The 18,361-nt window shown below is 38.5% G+C and overlaps 1 long non-coding RNA gene across 1 annotated transcript; it reads right to left on the bottom strand.

Moving 5' to 3' along the window:
• Positions 1–587: 587 nt before the first annotated feature.
• LOC111551088 lies at positions 588–18,192 on the bottom strand. Its single transcript, XR_002734265.1, has 3 exons — positions 18,159–18,192; positions 8,099–8,197; positions 588–1,113 (listed from the first exon to the last, which is right to left on the bottom strand). It is a non-coding gene; the product is annotated as an uncharacterized LOC111551088 (long non-coding RNA).
• Positions 18,193–18,361: the final 169 nt, after the last annotated feature.

The raw sequence follows: 18,361 nt of genomic DNA, 5'->3' as shown, positions 1-18,361 counted from the left end.
GCACTTTGGGAGGCCGAGGTGGGTGGATCACCTAAGGTCAGGAGTTCGAGACCAGCCTGGCCGACATGGTAAAACCCCGTCTCTCCTAAAAATACAAAAATTAGGCGGGCATGATGGCAGAGGCCTGTAAATCCCAGCTACTGGAGAGGCTGAGGCAGGAGAATTGCTTGAATCGGGGAGGTGCAGGTTGCAGTGAGCCGAGATTGTGCCATTGCACTCCAGCCTGGGTAACAAGTGTGAAACTCCATCTCAAAAATAAATAAATTAAAATAAAATAAAATAAAATTTTATCCACATTTCAGAGATGTTAAATGTAAAAAGTTTCTTATAATAAATAAACCATGGCATTTATTTAACACCTACACATTTCATAGACAATATTCAGTCATATACCATGAACAGATTTTTAGCACCCACTACATAATAGGTTATGAACAGAGAAGTTCCAAATTAGAATGGCTATCTTTGACATTTAATTCATTTTATTTATTTTTGGATTGAAATGAGAACAAACAAGTTCATATTTTAACATTTATGTTTCTATAGAGAATACTCTGTTTCCATACCTTACATTGCAGTCTCTAAGTGGGAGCAGAAGCCTTCCATGTGATCTTGAGTGTCTTTATCTCCTTGTAATTTGTCCTCAGAGATAACAAAATTCTCAGTTAGACTGCCCTTTTACCTTAAGAAGCATGACTCAGTTCTTTCCTTGCATCTTCAGGCTGCCAGTTAGTGACTTAATTCAGTTTTAATAAATTCATCAGGCTTGGAAAATGCAGATTCATTCCGATTTATGTGTATTATATCTTTTGCTGGGCCAGTCTAATCATCAGATTTTACAGATGAAGAATGTGAAACTCAAGCCAGTTAACTGATTCGTCTCTAATCATTGAGAAAGGGTTTTTTCCCTGTCACAGATAGTCTGTCCAACACAAAGTCCTGTTCTCTTGAAGCCTCCCTTAGTCTTAATAGATCCAAATATGTTCTTTCAGTTGCCTGAGAAATCCATTTTCTTCTAAATTTTCTGAAATTAAAATTCATCCTCTTTTTAACATTCTGCCCTGTATTGGCAGATCCTGTCTAGTTTCCAAATTTGCAGTCATACGTTTTTCCCTAGGGAAGAGAAAGAGATATCCCCTATTTATCCACGAGAGTAAACTGCTACCCGGAATATATACATACAACCACTACTTCCTCAAATATAAATTAGCTCTAAGTGGGAGAAGGTAAGGGAACAACCTTTCATAGACTCCCATCCTTTCCCCTTTGAATTTTTACCTTGAATTATCTTGCTTTCTTGCTTTAAAATGGATTATCTGTAAAGCATGTGATAGAAACAGAAAGAAACATAAAATAAATGTTGAAAATGTGAAATTTTGATTAAGTTAAAGAATCACACTGAGCCTATGTAAGAACGTATGGGACCCTATCATCACTGGTGGAATCAGTTTATCCAGCTGTGTCCTAAATGATTATGGTTTATTGAGCCACCTCTGAGCACCTCCCCGTCTTCCCCAGTGCCCTGCTTCCTGGGCCAAAAATAAACCTGTTAGCTGGAAAACAAGCTAGATGAGTGTATTAGTCCATTCTTGCATTGCTATAAAGAACCGAAGACTGGGTAATTTATAAAGAAAAGAGGTTTAATTGGCTCACAGTTTCACAGGCTATATGGAGCATGATGCTGGCATCTGCTCAACTTCTGGAGAGGCCTCAGGAAACTTACAGTCATGGCAGAAAGCAAAGGGCAAGCAAGCACCTCACATAGCCAGAGCAGAAGGAAGAGAGATATAGTGGGGAGGTGCCACACACTCTTTTTTTTTTGAGATGGAGTTTTGCTCTTGTCGCCCAAGCTGAAGTGCAATGGTGCGATCCTGGCTCACTGCAACCTCTGCCTCCTGGATTTAAGAGATTCTTCTGTCTCAGCCTTCTGAATAGCTGGACAAGGCTTGACATAACCCAGAACAATATTGAGTTCAGGTGCTGTGGCTCATGACTGTAATCCCGACACTTTTGAAGGCTGAGGCAGACAGATCACTTGAGCTAAGGAGTTTGAGACCAGCCTGGGCAACATAGTAAAACCCCATCTCTACCAAAAATACAAAAAATTAGCCAAGTGTGGTGGTGTACATCTGTGGTCCCAGCTACTAGGGAGGCTGAGATGGGAGGATCACCTGAGCCTGGGAGGCAGAAATGGCAGTGAGCAAAGATTATGCCAATGCATTTCAGCCTAGGTGACAGAGTGAGACTGTCTCAAAAAAATAGAAAATAAAATATATTGAGACAAGTCTGTGGTGTGTGTGTGTGTCCAAATGGACAATGATATTTGCAAAGAACTTAGATGTGCTTTTTCTTTGTATTACAGTAAAGGACATAGCTAAATTCAAAGCTACTTTTAATCACAAATAAAACTAAAAATTACCTCCAGAGAGACAAATATAATAAATAATTACATAAAAATAAAAATTCAAATAACATTGTAATTACAGAGTTCTAACATTTTATTGATATTGCAAACATTTTTGGTAATATAAACATAGGAAAAATGATTTTAAAAATTGAATTATATTATGACTTCATTTCCTGTTTTCATTACTCATTAAAATGTTGATAAGTATGGAGAATGAAATGAGCTATATAATTAAAATGTGTCAAAGTTTCCTTTAGATGCCATCTACATTAACTGCAAGACTATTTTAAAACTAAGTATGTGTGCCAGGTGGCTGATAGGAAATTCTTAGATCGACAACCATTTTTTTGCAGAATTTTTCTGTTCTTTAGCTAACAATAAGAACATAACTACCAAGATAACATTTATTGAGTGCTTACTATGTTCCAGGCACTGAGCTAGGCCTAGCTTTAAAAGTATGATTTTATTTACATCTTAAGCTGTAAGAACCCCATGAGCTAGGTATGATTATTATTTTCATTTTATACACATAGTATCATGTGCTTAGCTGTGTGTCTTCTGTGTGCCTTCTGAGTAGAGGGTTTTAGGCAAGGGCTAAAAGAATTCTGATAGTTGTATATGATAGTTTAGCATAATAAGAAATTATGGCCAGATGCGGTGGCTCACACCTGTAATCCCAGCGCTTTGGGAGGTTTAGGTGGGCGGATTGCTTGAGGTCAGGAGTTCAAGGCCAGCTTGGGCAACATGGCAAAACCCCATCTCTACAAAAAATACAAAAGTTAGCCAGGTGTTGTCGTGCATGCCTGTTGTCCCAGCTACTCAGGTGGCTGAGGTGGGAGGGTCACCTGAGCCTGGGAGACAGAGGTTGCAATGAGCCATGATTGTGACACTGCACTCCAGCCTGGGCAACAGAGTGAGACCTTATCTCAAAAAAAAGAAAGAAATTATATGAAAAGCTGATTTTATTTCCAGTGTTGGACAGAGTGACAGCTTGCTGCTAACAGTGGGCTCTATGCTATTTAATAAATTCTTCCTCACCCTATACAAAGTTCCATTCCTAATATAATGTTATTCTATTCTAAATTTTAAAACTTTTGCAGAAAATCATTTTACGTGTGTGTGTGGTATGTGCAAAGCATTCTTTCTAGTAATATATGTAGGACATGTTCAGTTTAGAAAAATGTAAAGAAGCCCAGAGATGAAAATAAAAGTCATCCTTTATCCCATTAACCACAGGGAACTACTATTAATGCTTTGGCATATGTTCTCTCAGTTGTTTTTATATATGCATATGTAAATATATATTTAAATTCAATTAGAAACATACTTTACAGTTGAGTTTGGTTTTTCTGGTTTTTTAAATTCACTTGATGATATGTCATCGACATTTTCTTATGTCATTAAAATTTCTTCCACATAATTCTAACAATAACACAAAATTTCATTATATGGATATACTCTAATTTATCAGACTAATTTCTTAATGTTGGATATTTAAGTAGGCGGAGGAAACTTTAAATGTAAATAGCTAAAGTCTTACTCATGCTATAGGCCTCAGATCTTTAATGATTAAAAAAATGTGCCCAGTAAAAGCCTTGGACTAAAGCTCTATTGATCGGAATTTTAATCTAAAATTGCAGGGCTGAAGGTGGCCTCAGAGGAATATAGTCCATTTTTCTATTTTCAGACAGGACTGTATCACTATCCTAGATGTATGTCTCTAGAAACTATTCTTGAATTTAATGATAGCAGAAGGTTTCATAACACTGCCCAATGTAGCATTACAGTGAGTTGGTCCTGTAGCACAGACTCTGGAAGTAAATAGACCCTAAGACCAAATACGAGGTAAAGGACTTTGACCTTTGACTTTGACCTTGACTTTTCTACCTCCTCATTCTTGATTTCTATCAGTCTTGCAGGGTATCTGTGAAGATTCCATGAGATAGTATACATAGAGTGCATAGCAGTGTGAATGCTGAACATATGCTTTTATTTACCCTGTTCCTCTTAAATCTTTAACTGATTTCCTTACATTCTTTCTATGATGAAAAATCCCCAAACACCAATATCTGTGGCACTAAATATACCTGAAGGCCATAACTAACCCCTCCTTGAACTTCTTCTGCAAACTAAATGAAGCTAAATCATTTGACTTTTTCTAGAGTCTACATTCATAATTCTTTATTAAATGTAAGACCATCCTAAATTATAGGACCCCAAATTAGGCAGGATTTATTATAATTGCTCTGGGTGGTGATAGAGATTGTGGTGTAAGGTATAAGAGTACACCTTATTCATTGTTATGTTGATGCCGCTATAGCAAGAACTTGCTGGATTCTTATTTTAATTTCTTTCTTTCTCTCTTTTTCCTTGTTTCTCTCTTTCTCCTTTCCTTTCCTTCTTTTCTTTTAATTTTTTTTTTTTTTTTTTTTTTCAGACATGGGATCTCACTCAGGCTGGAGTGCAGTGGCACTATCATAGCTCACTGCAGCCTCAAACTCCTGGACTCAAGTGATGATTCTGTCTCAGGCTCCCAAATAGCTGGGACTATAGCCATGCACCACTACACTTGGCAAATTTTTAAAATTTTTTATTAGAGATGGGGTCTTATTATGTTGCCCAGGCTGGTCTCAAACTTCTTGTCTCAAGCAATCCCTCCTGCCTCAGCCTCCCAATTACAGGTGTGAGCCACAATGCTTGGCTTGAATTCTTAAAAAGAACTTATGATGTAATTAACTCGGGTTGTACTTGTAGGCCATCATGACAAGGATGACTGCTTTTCTGTACTGTACTTATTTCTTGGTTCTGATTCTTTATCTTACTTAGAAGCAGCTCCTTCATTGTTTCAAGTTGGTTTCATTAATTTGAGTCAGTTTTACTCCTATGGTGTTATCTACACACTCTTTTTTGTTACTTGTTTTGTTAATTTTGATTACATTTAGAGGCAAATGAATTTATGTGCGCTTCCTCAGATCAAGGTGAAACCATGACACATCTATGTGGTAAAGTATAGCTATGACATAGAAATAAAGGGTACCTCTTTTTAAGCAGTTTTCTCTTAATATAAGTCCAATAGTGCTGAAATTGTCTTCAGACTTACAAGTTTGAGTATATTTTAGTATGTCATCTGTGTGGATTATGAATTTGTAGGCTTTGGGTCTGAAAGCTGTAATTATCAATGTTTGAAAGACATCTGTGAAGGTGAGGATACGGAGACAATTAGCCAAACGTTAGATATATAATTACCACACCCTGCCTTCCTATCAGGAACTCTGGATATTTAAAACAAATTAGGACCTTTAGACAGGCCCTTCTCTTATCAGGGTGCATCATCGGGTTGCCCTGAATGTAGGTAATCAATCTCTTAGGCAGTAAGTGTCTTCTCTTGCATATACTATTAGCTCACAGGTCTTTCACAGACCAAGGTGGAAAAGATCCATGCCTCTCAATTACATCCCTGGCTCTTGCTACAGAGGCAATTTTTATAGTGAAGAAAAAACACTGGGGAAAAAAGTCACCTAATTTTTATAGTGAAGGAATCAGAAGACCTGACTTCTACTTGTAGTCTCTTATGTGCTATCTGTGACCCCAGCCAAGGTTGTGGGCCTCCATTTCCCCATCTGCCAAATGGAGACAGCATACATGTTCTAATGTCACAGAATTGTTGCCGTGATACAAAAAAGTCATAGATCTGAAAGTGCATATAAAAGTTCCGTGAAGTTTCTATAAAGCCCAGGAAGTAGGGAAAAAATCATGCAGAGTCACATCATTTCCTTGGAATTTTGAACATTTGTTTCTCTTCCCATCTATGGCTAAGTACTACACATATATGTTTTTGATATTTATGAAAGCATTGAGTACATAGTTACACTATGAATAGTTATGACTGGAAAGTATTGAGAAAAATGACAAAATTCCTTGTTATTGATAATTAATAAAGGAACTAATCCTTTCAAGGGTAAAGGTACTTAGACTTGGCTCACAGCACTTATGCTCTAACTGATTTTCTTTTAAGAAAACTCCTGAAGAGTTTTCTAAGCACAAGTGAAGCAAGATTGGACCCTGAGTATGGAAAGTGGGCAGCTAAAGCTTCTTTCCTCAATAACAAGTTTAAGTGCCTTATTTATTTTTGTATTATTAAGTGACACTTGTAAAAATACTTTGTTGAGTAATGGTGCTGTGGCAAAACTAAAGTTTATTTAGGACACTGCTCCACCCAAGGTGAGCAATTAAAGCAGGTATGTAAACCTACTCCCCTGGGCTCCTCCACGCAACCTCTTGAGTAGTGCTAGAAATGAAAACGGGTGTGGGGCAAGGCACATAGCATGGCTGGGGGTGAGAAGAAGTTGGAAGGGCAAGAGGAGGCCCCATGAGAGAATGAAAAAAGTGTGAAGGTTGATAGGGAATCTATAACTAAAAATGGATTCTAACTGATGACTGATATCACCATGTCAAGTTAATACAAATTTAGGTGGCATAAGATTGATTAAAAAACAAACAACAAAAACATTCTTTTTCCCGCACGGTATAATAATAGCCATCTTATTTTAAATGTATCCAGGAAGGGTTGTGTGTGTTCATGTGATCAGGTTTCCTCACTTCCCACACCTGGGGAAGTATCAGCTAATATTGGTTTAGCACTAATTTATACCTGATGGTCAGGGTCAACTAGAATAGAGAAAAACTGGTACAAATTAGAGGGGCTCTGTGGTCCCAGAAAGCAGTTTGGGCTGCGACTATTGTGTATCAATACAAATCAGTTTTTCTAGGAGGAAATGGAAAGAAATTTTTCAAGGACCCGAATCTATTCTCAGCCGCTGTACTGCTAGTGTGCTCAAGATTTTGTTTAAAAATGTTAGGAATGGATAAGATCAAGTTGCATTCCTAGATTTTACTATGTTTAGTTTATTAATCTGAGAGTTAAGCAAACTAGAAGCAGAACAGGCTTTAAAATATCTGACTCATTATTATAAATAATAACTGTTAGCCAGTCAGGTCTATTTCCCTTTTCCTCAGTGAAATTTGCTATAATTAAAAAAATCTATAACCCAGTCTCATATTTTCAAATACCACTGTAGATTATTTGGAACCATAGAATTAGATACAAATCATGTAAAATGAATAGACCTCTTAGATATTTTCTTAAAAAAAATTCTACAGGTAGAATTTTAAAAGCTGTTTTCTTTTGGTAATTTCCATGAATTGATGTCAGGTATCAATGTTTCTATGTATTTGGCTGAAAATGGAGATAATATTTTGGGCCTGCAATTATACTTGATAAACTTTTATTTATTTCTAATCTACTGTTTCACAAATTTGCCTGATCATAAAGATCACCTGAGGAACTTGTTAAAAATTATACAATCCTAACCCTCTGATCAGCAGACCAGCTGAATTAGACTCTCCAGGAAAGAGGACTGAAATCTGTGTTTTTAGCAAGGGACCCAGATATGCCTGATGGCCTCATATGTTTGGAAAATACAGTTTTGTTTCCTTGTCATATTCCTCATGATGCCAGAGCTCTTCAACCCTATATTCACTTCTGACTATCTTACTCTTCACTGATTGTACTGTTTTCTACTCCACCCTTCCTGTATTAATTTGTTTTGTGCTGCTGTAACAGAATACCATGGTCTGGGCAATTTATAATGATACCACACACTGGGTAATTTATAATGAACAGAAACTTACTGGCTCACAGTTCTGGAGGCTGTGAAGTCCACTATTAAGGTGGCAGCAGTTGGTGAGGTTCTTCTTGTGGCATCATCCCATGGCAGAAGGTGTCACATGCTGGAAGAGCAAAGAGAGAGAGAGGGAGAGAGAGAGAGAGAAAGAATGAATAAGAGGGGTGAACCCACTCCCATGATAATGGCAATAATCCATTCTTAAGGCAGAGTCCTCATTACCTAATCACCACTTCAATGTGCCACCTCTTAATACTATTACAATGGCAATTAAATTTCAGCATGAGGGGGTGGGGGCAGAAAGAAAGAAAAAAAATTCAACATGAGTTTTGGAAAGGACAAACATTTAAACCACAGCACCATCTAAGAAGTAAGGCACACTTAATCAGCCACTATGGCCTTTTGTAGCAGTGAGTGTCTGCTATGGTGGTAGTGGAAAGCAAGTCTTGGGCAGGGAGGTAAGGGATGGAATGAAGGGTTGGAAGTATGGTTCAGAAAAGTCTTTCAAGAGATTCTGATCTTCTCCTTGACAATTGGTTTATAGATGACTTTGCTACCTTCTGAAGTGGCCACACTCAACCTCCCTTTGCTCTATCCAAAACTTTGTCTTACTTTTGACTTCTTATCCTCCTTCCTTCCTGTAGTAGAAGGGGAAACATTGTGCCTTTTTGTCAATGTTGTGCTCTTGATCAAATCCTCTAATGCTAATAGAAACTAAATCTATTAATCTTCCTCCCCATTCAAACACTTCTTGATTTTTTTTCTCCTTTGGCTTCTTTGGCTTATGGGTATATCAATAGGCATTTTTTTCCCTTTTTTTTTCTTTCTTTTTTTTTTTTTTTGAGACAGAATTTCACTCTTGTTGCCCAGGCTAGAGTGCAATGGCATGATCTTGGCTAACCGCAACCTCCGCCTCCTGGGTTCAAGCAATTCTCCTGACTCAGCCTCCCAAGTAACTGGGATTACAGGCATGGGCCACCACGCCCGGCTAATTTTGTATTTTTAGTACAGATTGGGTTTCTCCATGTTGGTCAGACTGGTCTTGAACTCCCATCCTCAGATGATCTGCCTGCCTTGGCCTCCCAAAGTGCTGGGATTACAGGCGTGAGCCCCGCGCCTGGCCTCTCTTTTCTTTTAAACTAAACTAACATGTACTTTATTTGGTTCTGCTGAACCCCAAGATCCCATTTTATATCATGCCTTATTTTAACTGTTAAACTTCTTAAAAGGAATATTCTGCAATGATGCATCTACCTTCTTACCCATCTTGTTAACTTAGTTGTAATCTGGCTTCGATTGGGCCATATTTTATGAACGCTATTGGCTTGAAGATGATCAGTGATGAGATCCAGTGCTTTTTGCTTAGCTCTTAGACTGCTTTCCCATTCAACAGCATGTGACATTACTGACCACTTTACCCTTTCCAAAGCTGCATCAGTTAGTGGTCATTTGATATAAGAGCAGAAACCTACTCAAATTATTGAAATGACAAAAGGGATCTGAGTATAAGACTATAGGAAACTCTCCCACAGAAAGTACAGTAGGACTGTACAAGGACTGGAATAATGAACGATGAAGCCATCAGCAACAAGTAAAGTTATAACAAGTAATTATTGAACACCTGGTATATCCTAGGAACTCCATAGGTGTTAAGTGATCAAGCAGTGAACAGAAGAGACAAACAAGGTCACTACCTCCAGAGACTTTACAATCTAGTAGGAAAGACTTGCCATTAGGAGGTAAACAAATGTCTATTGACAACTTTTAATGACCAAAATAGATGGAAAAAAACTGACTTAATGATAAATTATTATAGGTTATTAGTGACGGGTGAGGACTCAGGAAGGACATTCTAAGACGTGGCATTTCAAGGGAATTGAGGAGCAGGGAGGTAGAAGAAGTGATTTAGGCAGAGGATACACCCGTATGCAGGCCATGCAGGAGTGTTTCAGGGGAAGCGAAAGGAGGCATTGTGGCTGAAACTGAAAAGGGGAGGAGGAGAGTAGAGCAAAAGTAGTCAGGTATTTTAAGGACTTTGGATGTCATTGCAACGTTATTGGAGACACTGAACCCCCCCCCCCTTTTTTTTTTTTTATTTTTTGTTTTGAGACGGAGTCTCACTCTGTTGCCAGGTTGGAGGGAAGTGGCACGATCTCGGCTCACTGCAACCTCCACCTCCCTGATTCAAGTGATTCTCCTGCCTCAGCCCCCCAAGTAGCTAGACTACAGGCACGTGCCACCATGCCCAGCTAATGTTTGTATTTTTAGTATTGACAGGGTTTCACCATGTTGACCAGGATGGTCTTGATCTCTTGACCTCGTGATCCACCTGCCTTGGCCTCCCAAAGTGTTGGGATTACATGCATGAGCCACCGCACCCGGCCAACACTGAACGGTTTTAAGCAGGAAATGTGGCTCAACATATTTCCAAGTTTACCCTGACTGATAAGTAGAAACTAAATGAAAGAAGGCAAGAGTAGAAGCTGGGGGACAAGTTGAGTAGCTGCAGCAATAGATTAGGTAAGAGATGACAGTAGTTTGACTTAATGTAACAGCAGAAGAGATGGAGAGAAGTGGATGGATTAGACATCTATTTATTAAGAACAAATGAGAGGACTAGCTGATGGGTTGGAGGGGGTGATGGTGGAGAGAAAAATGAGAAATCAAAAGTATTGTCTAGGTTTCTTGTTTGGAATAACTGGATAGATGGTGAAACCATTTACTGAAATGGGGAAAAAATGGGGACAATTTTCTCAGAGGTTAAGAGAAAGCAGGAATATGGAAATTAAGATTTTAGTCCCATTTTAGACACATTCACTTCAAGTATTCATGGGGACTTGACATATCAAACAGACAACTAGATATACAAATATGAATCTTGGAGAGTTTCATTTAGGAGTTGCCAGCATTTTGTAGTATTTAAAGCCATGGGAATGTCTAAGATTACCAAGAAGAGAGTTTATAGAGAAGCAAGCAGAGAATAGAGCCCAATTTTTAGAGGGGACTAGAGGAGGAAGAACCTGAAGAGCACTGAGCAGTAGTGGTTAGAGAAGTAGGAAAGAGAACAGGTGCGTACAGTGTCCTAGACTCCTATAGAAGATATTTTTTTTTAAGAAGTAAGCCTGACCAGCTATGTAGAAAACTGCTAAAAGCTGGAATAGGAAGAGGTCCCAGAAATACCCACTGGGTCTGGCAGTATGGAGACAGCCGATATTGATTAGCAGTTTTCAGTGGCATGAAGCCAGATTGGAATAGACTAAATAGGAAAATAGTAGATTAATAGGATTAAATAGGAAATCAGAAGTAACATGTAGATATCTCTGTCAAAAAGTGTTGCTGGGACAAGATCAAAGAATTTGGACCATAGATGGAAAGGGATGGCAGAAGAATCTTTGTTTTGCCTTTTAAAATAAATGTTGGCATAACAGTATGTTCAAACATTACTGGGAAAAATCAATAATTTGATGATGAAGAAGATAGAGATAATAACTGCAGAAATGAAGTCCCTGAGAGACCAGAGGGACAGAATTTAAATCAGAAGTGGAGAAGATGGCTTTCCATAGGAAAGGAGAACATGTATTACCTGTACAGAAAGGAAAAAGAAATTGATCCAAATGTTGAAAAAATCATCGATTTGATGGTGGGACTATAGTGGAGATGTATCAGCAGGAATGGGGCTGGAGTTGGGGTGGTTTTGGAGGATTGAATAAAATGCATAAGAAACAAAATAATCATCATGGGAAAGTGAACTTCCTCTCAGGCTGTCTCCCTCTTTCTGGTCACCTGGTCTGATTTCTCTTTCTTTCTGTAACTCACTTCATTCTTTTCTCTAAGAAGGCAGGTTTCCTCTGCTTCTCTGTTCCCGTGACAGAAAATGGCCACTCCATGCACAAGTCTTTATAGAAAAACATTTTATTTCTTAATTTCAAATTCCCAAAGGAGAAAATTTAATTGGCCCAGCTTTAGTCAGTTGTTGAACTCAGGTGAAATCAACCATGGCCAGAGGATTTTGTACATACATAGCTGTCAGGCCCAAACCCTCTATGTGTTGGGGGAGGATTGGTTCTCAGAGAAGAGGGATATTAGTTTGTCAGATGCCCCCATGAAGCATCTACCAAACTTATTTTCTGAGACTCTGAACTCCGTTTTGTTAAGGAGTACTTCTGCCCTGCCTTCTTTTCTAGTATTGTTTTCTTTTGTTTTTTTTTTTTTCTTTTTCTTTTACTTTTTCTTCCATGACTCATGTATAAATTTTCACAATTCTGTTTTTCACCCTCTTTTTATTTCTATGCTTTTCTCCTTTGCCAAGTTCGTTTGTGATCATGGCTTCAACTACCATATGGACATGGATAGCCCCCAAATCTATATCTCTTGTTTTCTCAACTTCACTGTCATTTAAAAGCTGTCTCCATTTGAATATTCTCTGGTTATTTTATTTATAGCTGAACTCATTATCTTTTCACCAAACCTCCTCCTTCCCTTAGCTGCCCTGTTGTGTTAAAGCCATGACTGTCTTCTCAGGCATCCAAGCTTGAATCTTCAGAACTGTCTGGCGTTCTCCTTTCAAAGTCCACATGATCATCAGCTGAGAAGGAGCATGACTTTCACCTTATTTCCCTCTCCATGTCCTTTGTCATTCCCCTAACTCATGTCATCTAAACTAATGTGGAGTATTCTCTAAACCTTCTACGTCATCTTCCAACCATCAATCTCTAATTCATGTTGTAAGCTATTCTTGAATTAATCTTCATAAAGCACAGCTCCACTCATGTTTTCTCCACCCATTCAAGAATCTTCAACAGCTCTTCACTGCATATCCAATAAAGTGCAAGCCTTACCTGGCAACCAAGGGCCTCCATGACGTATCATCAAAAGGCCAAGACTTATCTTCCATTAACCATCAGCCAAAGACAGACTGTCCAATCATCTTCTGCTTGGTTTTATGCATTCCTACCTACATGACTTCTTCATACTCTTCTTCCTGAAGCCTTTTCTCAAGTGAGTTTTCCCTTCCCTCACTTCCATAATACTCTATTTACATCTTTTTTTATGTAAGGCAAATCTGTAGATACGGCTTTCGCTTTTTTGGCATATCTTTTTACTCCTATTTACCAAAGTGTGAGAACAGGTAAACCCAACAGAGTGTAAAACAGTGTCTGACACTTCACAAACATTCAATAAGTAACCTGATAAGGAGTTGCTATGGCTTGATGCTAGTATTGTTGCTACTAAGCCCCCATTTAGGCTTATTAGGGGCATTAATGTGGACCTTTTCAATAAGATGCTGAGTAGGGCACTCTGAAAATTGTGTTTCAAAAAATTTAAAATAAGAAAAAGAAACTTCTCTAGTCCAGCACTGCTGATGAATTGATGGCACCCTAACAACAGTCCCTCAACACACTCATGTGGCAAAAAATAAGATTTGGCCACATAGGAAGACACTTATGACATACTTTAATGACTTGAAACTCTCATTAAAAAATAACACTATGATAATCAAACATATTCCCTTCATAGGACTACTATTGCTTTCAATTATGAATACCCTGTTTGGGACTAAAACAAATAGAATGTCACAGCATGGAAAGAGAATATTTATAGTTCTTTGGCCCCCAAGTTTTACCTGTGAATGTGCTGACTTTATACAATATAGTCTTTTAGTTAAATGGTGAGAGTATTATGCAGCAGCTTAAGATGCATAGGAGGTGCCACTGGCGTCATAGTTGGCAATTGGAGCTGCTGTGGAGATGAAAACTGAAAAACCAGGGGTTTTCATTACTGTTTTCTATTTTTGAGAAATAACTGTACACTTATTCTTGATGACCTTACCAGTTAAAAATATCTATTACTATTGCTTCTTCTGAACTTCTTTTAGAAACAAAGTTTTCATTATTTACATATAATAGTCTTGCCTACGTAATTATCATTTATTTTCAGTTCCTTTACGCAGGCCTCTTGAGAATAGCTCTTCTTAATAGTGAGATAGAACTAAATACCAATCAGCAGATGTCACTCCTTAAGTGATCCTCTTCAGTTTGTTTATTTCAGTTGTCCTTTTCTTTCAACTGCCTTTTCTCCATTGCCAATTCTATTTTCCTTTTTCTTGGAGATAGGTTCCCACTCTGTCACCCAGGCTGGAGTGCAGTGGCACGATCATAGCTCACTGTAACCTCAAACTACTGGGCTCAAGCAGTCCTCTGCCTCAGCCTCGCCAGTAGTTGGGACTACACCTGACCCCCATTTTCCATTTTCAACCTCTGATGAGCCTCCAGGAGCCAGTAGGTCTAACAACCATAATACAAGGTATTCTGTCTTTTTGAATGGCAGCTTCAATACAAATATCTGTGTGGTTTACAGTAACCACATCAGATATTTTTCTACTCTGTGACTGTGCTTTTGTAGCAGAGATACACCTGTTACATTTTTTTTTTTTTCCTGAGGAAAAGCACAAGTTTTAGTTCATAAGACAAACACTGGCTAAAATTTGCCACTCTTAACAACATTAAACAAATATTTATTGATCATCTACCATATACTAAGCACTGTTGTGGAGATTCAGCAGTTACAAAACTGATGAAAAGTCTTCAAGGCTGTTCTATTCTAGACAGACAAAGCTAAAAATAATTATATTATGGTTTGGATGCTGATAAGTACTCTGGAAAAAGAGTAGGATAAAGAGCAGGAAAAGCCTAGGGGAGCTTACGATTTTTAAAAAAGTGTTCAGGAAAGCTCTCATCATGAAGGTGGTGACATTTGAGTAAAGACCTGATGGAAATGAGTCAGCAAGCCGTGTGGATATCTGGACAAGAACCTTTCAGGCAGAGGGAACACCTTGTGCGAAGGTGCACGTAGGCTGTCACAAGCAGTGAGGAGTTTAATTTAAGCATCTGCCAGGGACGAAAATTCAGTCAAGGCTTTTTTGTGGTTGTTGCTATTAGGAATCAATCTACAAGAGAGTTTAATCAGCTTAAGATGAACATCAGTGCAGATCTGTTTAGTGTTCTCTCCCAGCCGTGACCTCATTGCAAATATTGACAGCCTGGACTGCCTCTCAGATTTGGATGGGCCTTGGATGCTCAGCCAGGCAAACCCAGACGGAGCTAGAAGTGGAGGGTTTTGGTAGCTCTGTGGGCTCTGTGGCTTCTTCGTCTTATGATCTCTTCACATGGGGCTGCATATAAATCATATGTAACCAATGATTCCAAGTTTTAATTTAACCTAAAATGTAGTCTATTACCATATTTGCACTAAGAAGTAAATATAACAGGATTCTACCTCAGATTAGCTAATGGTAGATCCTTGTCCCACAGATAGCCATGGCATGGGGCTACGGAAACAGAAGTATTTCTCATGCCACCAAATTGTGCCTTCAATTTTGTCTTCTTTACACAGGACAACATAGTAAGAGGTCAATGTTAACATTAAGCCTTACATAGGATTTTCAGAGATTGTTACACTTACATTCAACCAGTATGGAAAATCAGCACTAGGTCGGTCTAACTACCCCATAGCTAGCATAATATCATAACAATGCTCTTCTAGCCTAGCAATCCACATCTCATTCTAGGGGATTTCCAATTTACTAAGAACATTTTCCTGAAGCTTCTATATATCCTTGGAGCTTACTATCATTCTCAATAAGAATAAAATATTATCAAGAACCCAACAAATGGACATTTGAAAGCAGGTACTGAGTTTAATTTATTTTAGGCCACCTTTGATTTGTTCGAAGCCTATATTCCTTAAATATGAAGATCGGTACTTACTTCATGAGAATAAAGGTTTAAGAGACAACTAAGGTTTCTATAGCAAAGAGAAGTGACTGAACTTCTGGATTGGTCATAATGACTTACCAGTAACTGAAAATAGTGTTTTAAGATCATACTAATTCTCTGTTTCTCTGTGTGGATTATTTAGATTTGCTTTAGATGTCTAAGTCAGCTGTGGTAGATTTGAACAAACACAGAAAGTCCTTAAAATATGACTAGATATGTTGTTTTAGATCCAAATGAGATCCAATTGATCATTGTGATTGTGACCGAGTATAAATTTAGAATTATTGTAACCTAATATGTTGAGGTCATTCCATAAATATATTTAGGAGTAGCTAGAGATGACATTTCTATAATGCAACTATGCTGTAATCAAAGCAACAACTCAGAAATTTACCAGCATGTAAAATAAAAACCTTAATTTTTTTTTTTTTTTTTGAGACAGGGTGTCATTCTGTCACCCAAGCTGGAGTGCAGTGGTGTGATCATAAAAACCTTAATTTTTTTTTTTTTTTTTTTTTTTGAGACAGGGTGTCATTCTGTCACCCAAGCTGGAGTGCAGTGGTGTGATCAAGACTCACTGCAGCTTTGATCTCCTGGCCTTTTGGGCTCAGGTGATCCTCCCACCTCAGCCTCCCTAACTGCGCCCGGCTAGTATTTTTGTATTTTTAGTAGAGATGGGGTTTTGCCATGTTGCCCAGGCTGGTTTCAAACTCCTGAGCTCAAGTGATCCCCTGCCTCTGGCCTCCCAAGGTGCTGGGATTACAGGCGTGAGTCACCACATCTGGCGAGCTTTACATATTTTTAATCTGTCAGATTTTTTGTTCTTGCTATTCTGAAAAAGTCACTGAAAAGAAATCATTTATCATTCCTTTTACACACAATATAATGCAGTTTTTAAATTAATGAGGTAGGCCAATTATATAAAATTTGAAAGAGTATAAAGTTTTTATTCATAATTAAAATATGTTACTCTGGAGAACAAAAAAAAAGTAGTGGTCTGTCTTCATTTGTAGAATTTCCTTTAAACTGATGGAAACTTACCTCACAGATGAGGTTTGTGGGCCACTGTAAATACACACTTTACAAATTATGTACCCCACAGCTTTGAGCTGCCAGGCACTATAGCAGAGGGCTTCCTCAGACTCTTGAGCCAGTCTTGAAATTTTTAGCTTCCCATATACTAACTGTGTGACCTCAGGCAAGACAGCTTATTTATGCCACAACTGAGACCACAGTAAGGATAATAATGGTATCTACCTTGTGGATTATATGAGGACTGAATGAATTAACACACATCATGTTCTTAGAATAGCGGCTGGCACATGGTGAATAAACACTAGCTATTATTCTAATATGTGGTAAACTGAGGAACTATGAAGTACTGCATGAAATTTTTGTATTTTTATTGAGTTTCATCAATTTTTTTTTTTTTTTTTTTACTGAACCCGGTATGCTTTTTGGTCTGAACACACAAGGAGGCAAAGAAGGATGGCTCCTGTACGTGAAAGTGACCCCTGCATATAGTGCCTGAAATAAAAGGAGGTTTGTCAGTGTGGGCAGACAGCACGAGTAGACCAATCTGACATTCTGCTTCTCTTTTAACCTCTTGACAATTAATGAAAGTTATCCGATGAAGATCCTTACATTAATTGCTTCTGATTAAGGTTTAAAACCTTGGTTTACTGTGGGATAAATTTAGATTTTTGATTGTCATCCAAAATCTTTGTACCCTTTCAGTTTCATTGCAGAATAAAAAACAAATTTACCACAATGGATTATTACATTACATCTGGTATTTATTCCTCTCAAGAAGCTATCTGCTTCGGAAAAGGCAAGGGCGCCCTTCATTAATATATCTAGCTGCTGATGTAATGACGTAAAATTCCTTGTTGACCCCTGCTATTCAGGGTTATTGTCTTGGAATATAGAATTTGATGATCTCTTTTCACTGCATAATTACAAATATTAGGCTGTAAAAGTATTTTACTTTGTTCAATACAGGTTCCAGACATTTTGCCTGCTCACCAAAAGTTCTTTTGATTAATAAGGCTACTGGTCACGAAAACTCAGCTTACTAAAATTAGAGGGGAAGAGATCCAGTTTTCTGGTTCTAACTAAAACATCCCACCGGATGCAGGTGTACTTGCAAATTAAAGTTTGCCTCATGAGTCCCGTATCAAGTCATACAGACGGCCCAGGAGGGTGGAGCCCCTGCAACCTGCCTTGCGTGTCTGGGGGTGTCGGGACACGCGCAGGACACACACAATCCAACTTTCCTAGTCTCGCTCTTACCTCAAGGCTGTCAACTTTTACGCTCCCCACTGCGCGCACAACCCCCACCTCACGCTGCCACCCCCTCACGCCCCGCCTTCAAAGCAGGAGACACCATTGTCATTGGACACTCCTTCTCTCACTCCTATTCCAGAACCAATCACTCGAGTTCTGGTGGGGAGCCCCTAAGCCAATGGAAATGCTCGTTGCGGCAGCTGCCGGGT

The sequence above is a fragment of the Piliocolobus tephrosceles genome, chromosome 8, assembly GCF_002776525.5.
Source record: "Piliocolobus tephrosceles isolate RC106 chromosome 8, ASM277652v3, whole genome shotgun sequence".
In the NCBI taxonomy this organism is placed as follows: Eukaryota; Metazoa; Chordata; class Mammalia; order Primates; family Cercopithecidae; genus Piliocolobus; species Piliocolobus tephrosceles.
The sequence above is the reverse complement of the archived record's forward strand: the minus strand, read 5'-3'. Positions and strand labels throughout refer to the sequence as shown.